The sequence below is a fragment of the Fukomys damarensis genome, unplaced genomic scaffold (assembly GCF_012274545.1).
Source record: "Fukomys damarensis isolate Sample0158 unplaced genomic scaffold, DMR_v1.0_HiC HiC_scaffold_16, whole genome shotgun sequence".
In the NCBI taxonomy this organism is placed as follows: Eukaryota; Metazoa; Chordata; class Mammalia; order Rodentia; family Bathyergidae; genus Fukomys; species Fukomys damarensis.
In genome coordinates, this window is record NW_022900928.1 from 14,160,461 (window position 1) to 14,166,910 (window position 6,450).

Consider the following 6,450-nt stretch of genomic DNA (forward strand, 5'->3'; position numbering starts at 1 on the left):
TTAATAATAAATAATAATAATAAGAAGAAGAAGAAGAAGAAGAAGAAGAAGGATGATGATGCTAATAATAACAACTAACATTTATTGAAAGCTCACTCTATACCAGATGCTGTTTCAAGCACTCTGCTGATTAACTCAATCTTTTCAACTTGGGAGGAGCACTGTGATTAAGCTCAGTTCCAGGTAAGGAAGAGAAACACAGAACACAACTTGTCCTGTCACATAGCTACTAATTAATAGACTCACGAGCTGAACCTTGGGAGTCGAGGGCAGGCCCACACAGCTGAACAAATCTATTCTGCCCCTTTCATGATCTTTTGGCCTGGCAAGTTCTTCCTTCCTTATCCAGACAAGATTTTGGTGTGTTTTGTTGACTTTGGCTGGTCCCTCTACTAGACAATCAGATATCAGCATAAATGTGACCTCAGGAGAAGCCTTCTCTGGTCACATGTGTTTGTTTGTTGTAACTGATTTATTCTGGCACCATTTTAGAGGCCACAAGTCTGAAATGTTCCTTGGGTTGTAGATGTGCCATCTCGTTGCTGCCTCTTCTGTGTGTCCTCTCCTCTTCTGTCTGTCTCAATCTTCTGCCTTTGTCTTTAGCCATTTGAATCATCCAGGATGATCTCTTAATTTAGGATACTCAACTGCAAAGACTCATGTATCTGCAAAAACTCATTTTCCAAGTAAGGTAACATTCACAGGTTCTGGGGATGAAGACCAAGGTATATTGGTGGTGACGGTGGTGTCTACCATTTAACCCACTAAATCACACAGTCTAGAATGAATTCTGTTTCTCCCTGTCTCTTGCCTTGTTTTCATTCCTACTGAATATCTGTCACTGCCTGGAGCCTTTGTATTTCTTTATGAATTTTCCACAGTGTTCTATTCCAGTTTACAGCTGACATTTTGAGCAGGGCAAATATTTATTATACAGAAGAGAAATTTTGCACCAATGCACCTCTGCATTTCATGCTCATCATCTCTCTCCCTCCATAAGCATGAAAGCTCCACAGAAGCTGAGACCTAGTCTGTCTTTCTCACTGCTGCCTTTCTGAGTCTCAATAAATCTGGTCCCTGGCAAGTACTGAATATATATTTTCTGAATATGCAGAGAAGAGAGGGATGCTCTCTCTGGAAATGTGTGTCAGGTGTCCCCCTTTAGGCTACTCCAATTTAAAAAGACAATGTCATGGGAAAATGACACGGGTCTCAATAACAATGAGGAAGTGATAAGGTAAGTCTCTCACCTCTTCCTGAGGTCTCTTACCTCCCACTCCCCTGCCCCAATTTCTCCTTTCCTGGGCAAGTCTGCTGCTTGACTCAGAACCATTTTTTCTCCAGGTGTCTTTCCTTGGCATGTGGTTCCTTTCCTGTCACCCAGTGCACTGCTCCTATGGTCACATTCTGTTTACTGTCACCCCAAGGGTTTCCTCCCAGGTCATTGCCACACACACACACACACACACACACACACACACACACACACACAGGGCAAGCTTCAGGCCTGTGATCTGGCCACATGGCTGGGATGCTGCTTCTCCGCCCCTGCAAGACCACCAAAGCCAGCTGCCATTTTCTTTAGCCCCTCCACCCCACCCCTTGTGAATACAGGTATGACACTTCACTCCTGCCATTCTCCAGAATCTCATTTATGAGTCAGGAAGGACACCTCATGGATTTATCACAGAAGGTTGTCACTGTATGATAATGCTTCTTTCTTTTTCTTGCCTTTTACAAGAAAAGCGCAATTAGAGGGGACATGGAAATATTCCCTTCTCTATTGGAACAACAGAGACATCTCCAGTTTGTGTTGGAGGGAACCAGTGGAGAGTTAGACGAAGGGACCTAGGCAAAGCCTCCGGGTACAGGCAGCTGGATGAATCAGATGGGTTGGTGCAAAAAAAAAAAAAAAAAAAATGAGGAAGGCAGTATCACCTCGGGCCAGACAAAGGGATTTTAAAGAAATGAAATAATCTTTATAAGGGCTTATCACACATGGAATCTTTCTGTCTTTCAACAATCCCAAATGGGACCTTGCATAAGGTGTATGTAAGATGGAAAAAATAAACAGCTATCCAAGGCCATATAGCTGGACATGGAAATTGGATCTTGCAAGAGCAGAAGTCTGTGCTTTTCTACCACACTATTCTGCCTCCTTTGCATGGTCTCCCAGGAACAATTACTGCTGCTGGACCCAGGACTGAAAAGCAGCCAAGAAGGGCTTTGTGCTGCCCAGCGTATGGCTGCTTGAAGGAATGCTGCAAGGTGATACATTAAGAAGTAGAGGTACAGACTACGGAAATCAATATGGTCTCCCCAGACTCTGTGTCAATTTGGCTAGGATAAACGGCAACACACACACACATTATCATGATGACTGCCACCCCCAAAATACTGTCTCAGTTTGGGCCAGCTTGGGAAGTCAGCATGGGCCCGAACAACCATAGGAAAAAAAATCAGCGAAGCTGAGGCAGGTAATATGTGCAGGTAACAGTGAGGTGATTGTGCAGGGATCATCGCCTCCATTTAGGTGTCAATTGTGTAATTTCCAGCTGTTCCTCGGCTCAACAGCTGGAGTTCAATATGCTCAGGGTGTACATGAAGGCCCCTAGCTAGGGAACTCGATATTAAACTGGCTTCTAGGATCTGGGTGAAGCAGCCTGTGTTGCAGCAGACCACAGAGGAGAGGCCCCTTTTTTCCATCCACTTAAGCAATGGTGGCTCTCTGGGAACAATACACTGGCGTTGCCTGAAAGTGGCTGGTCCAAGACAAAATGAAGCGAGGGAAGAGATACCTAAAACAAAGACACACAGAGTTCTACTACTTTTCATTTTGTCTGCTCCTATGGTGTGATATTATTATTATTGTTATTTCTCTTTTACACAAAGAAGAGAAATTGTCTTTGTTATTCCAAACAAAGCATATAGAGCCTGAGTTCTGTATCCTCTACTAATCAAAAGCACTCCAGGCAGGACTCTGATCTGGTTTGGAAGTATGGGGCCAGCTCCATGCAATTCTGTCACTTAGTAAGTAGACCTTGGAGGACCTGCTCCAGGAGAGAAAGGAGGAGCCCCAGTACAAGGTTCCCAGAGTGTTTAGCTATCACCTCTTACGATGTCAACATCAGTATCAGAGGGATTTGGAGGTAGAAGATTGTGGCTTTTATCTTTCATCTTATCTCTGATACCAATTTATCCCTCTTTATCTCCTTCCATAAAACAAAACCTCATGCTTTCCTTCCTCTCTTTCCTTCTTGCCACCTAATTTCTTGTCTGGAGTAGCAGATGTCCACCACACTATGCTATGTGCTTCTGGCCCAAGGCAGGCTTTACTACATAGTCACAACATCCCCCCCCCGAAAGCCCAGGAACTGCCTTCAGTTTTTTTTTTTTTCTTAAAGCAGAACTCTGTAGAGACTTACTTCTAATAGTTGTTGGCTCATGAGCTGAAACCTGATCGAACACTTGGCTTGTTGTTTACTTTTTCATTCACTAAATATTTGCAAAGGACCTACTATGTTAGGGCCCTGCTTCCAGCATTGAGAATTCAGCAGTGGGTGAACAGAAACATAATCTTGGAATATACATTTAAGCAATACAGAACAATTGCCTTAAGTTAAACGTGATGAGGCATGGTGCCAAGAGACTAGAGGGACTTGACCTAGATTCCCAAATTTAAACCAAGATGGGTAAATGCTGAAGGACTTGGGTAATGGGCAGTGTTTGGAGGGAGGGAATGTATGGGACTGACTACTCCAGTCCTTAGCCCTTTGGATTCATGGATCCGAACAGGCAAATCTTTGGTGACCAAAACTGGAAAGAAGGGCATCTGAGCTGAGGGGCCTGTGTTCCATGAAGGCTCTTCCATTAATTTAATACATTCTTAGAGCTCTCTGGGCCTCACAGTCACTTCCATAAAAGGGATTGGATTCTGGTCACTAAAGCCACTTTTACCTCTGGTATTCTTCTTGACCTCTTGGGGTAGCCATCTCAGGAATGTAACTTTCCAACTCCGCCCAAGCAACCAGGCTGTTCCCTATCCTCATTTAGTAGTGGTATTGTAAATGGGAAGGCCTGGGATTCAGTTCTTGTTTGACCAAGGATGAATGCTATTTCCACCTCCCATCTCTTACATTGCTCAGTATCCCAAGTACTGCAATATTTGTTCAGTGTTGGTTCAGTACTTGACTCTATTTTCTCCTGCTGGACCATCCAACAACCACAACTTCAGGCTTTTTGTTAGATGAGAGGACACAGAGTCAGTATAGCTTTCTTATTCTCTCCCTCACTCTATGTCATCTACTGAGTACTCTGTTCTTCCCAAAGTTATACCTAAAGAGGTACTCAAGAAGGGGTAATTATTGGTGGTAAATAGGCTAGCAGATATGGCTATAGAGTTACCCTGGAGGCAATTTTTCAATAAAATGACTCAAGGCCAGTTGCTGTCACCTTCTTCCTCGTTGCTCTCCCTCCCTCCCTCCCTCCCTCTTGCCCCACCGCCATTGCACAAGATCCTTCCATCATATGGTTTCTACCTTGGAAATGGCAGACCATGGACTGAACCCCCAGAAACTGTGAACCAAAGTAAACCTCCCCTTCTTTAAGCTGTGGATATTGAGTATTTTGTTCCACTTACAAGAGAGTGACTAATACAACAATGTAAAGGAGAAAATAGTTTATTTGGCTCATCATTTCCAACCATGGTTGGCTGATTCCAAGGCAGGGATGTGGTAGCAGGAGGGCACTGGAAAGCTAATTGCTCACTTCACGGTGGCCAGAAAGCAGAACACAGGTAAAAAGCATCAGCCAGAAACACATTCTTCAAAGGGACATCCCTCTCCCTCCATCAACTGCCTCTACCATCACTTTCTGCTGTGAACATAAGTGAATCAAACCAGTGATGGGTATAGTGCCTTATGATTCAATCATCTCTCCAGGGGTCTCTTAAATCAGTGAAGTTGACAATTAAGATTAACTGGTACAATAAATAAGGGAATTTAGAACAGAATGGGAAAAAAAAAAAGAAAATGGACAGCTTATACTGAACTATTCCCAGGTGATGGAAAAAGACAGTGAGGACTTTTTGACAGGAAGCAATAGAGTTGGGGTTGCCCTCATGCAGCTGGGTTAGACCTTTCTGAACAGCAGAACTGCAAATTAGTGGACATTATACATAGTTAGGTGGCAGGTGAGGCCCAAATGTGAAGAGCCCCATGAAGACCCATGGTCTAGTTGATTATTTTGTGCTAAAGTATATCTTTGTTAAGATAAAAACACATATAAAATAATTACCTATTTGGCTGTATATATATGTATATATATATATATATTATATATATATATGTACATCTGCATATGTATTCATCATCACACTAATTTAGTGTCTATATTTCAGTCTGGCACTTAGCTAGGGCTCACTAAATATTTGTTGAACAACAAAGTGGAACTGGGAATAATTAGACGCTTCATGCATTCCTTCTACCCTCAGGGGGATGCCACATTAAGGGTATGCACTCATATCCTTTTGTCCCAGCTCTAAATGATGTACGTATTCCACTTAGGACTTTCCTAGAGTACTTTTAATGCACATGATATTTCAGAGTTCACTGCAATTTTGTGTGATCTCATAAGGACACTAGCTGGCCATTGCACAAGTTAGAAATGATTTTAACTAGTAGTTTCTGGGGTTGAATAGTGTTTTCCATGTAACGATTCATTATGGAATAATTATGATAGTGATATTGTTAATAATAACATCTGCTGTGACTTTAGAGGCTACCACGAGGCAGGAACATGTTATGTACATCTTACATATGTAGGATTAAGTTACCCTTACTGTTAAAGGAACCATTAATATTATTATTTGCATGATTAAGCTAAGCATGTGCTCGATACTTTATATGGGTTATCCCATATAATCTTACACAGCTCTGTGAAATAGTTGTTAATATTACTTTATGCACATAATGAGGCTGAGGCTTCAAGAGGCTTGAGTAACTTGCCCTAAGTTAACCAGACAGTGTGGGCTACCAGAATTCACACCCAAGGGAAGCTGTCTTCAAAGCCTATGTACTTTAGAATGAGACACTCAAGGGCTGGGGATTTAGCTCAGCGGTTCGGTGCCTGCCTTGCAAGTGCAAAGACCTGAGTTCGATCCCTGAACTCACACAAAAAATAAAATAAAAAATAGAATGAGACACTCAACCAGAAAAGGGATAGGAATGTATATCACAGACTCTGAGAAGGGGGAATCACCATTGGCCCAGCTTCCAGGGTGGCGAGAGGGCTGGAGGAGATTGCGTGAGTCAAATGTCCAGACTGACCAGGCAAAGAGGACAGATTCAAGTATCAGTGGCCTCCCCTCCTGTCCCTTTGGAGCCGTGAATGTGACTAAGACAACAGTGGGAAAGGTCTAGATTTTTTTTTCTTTTTTTTTTTTTTTTTGTT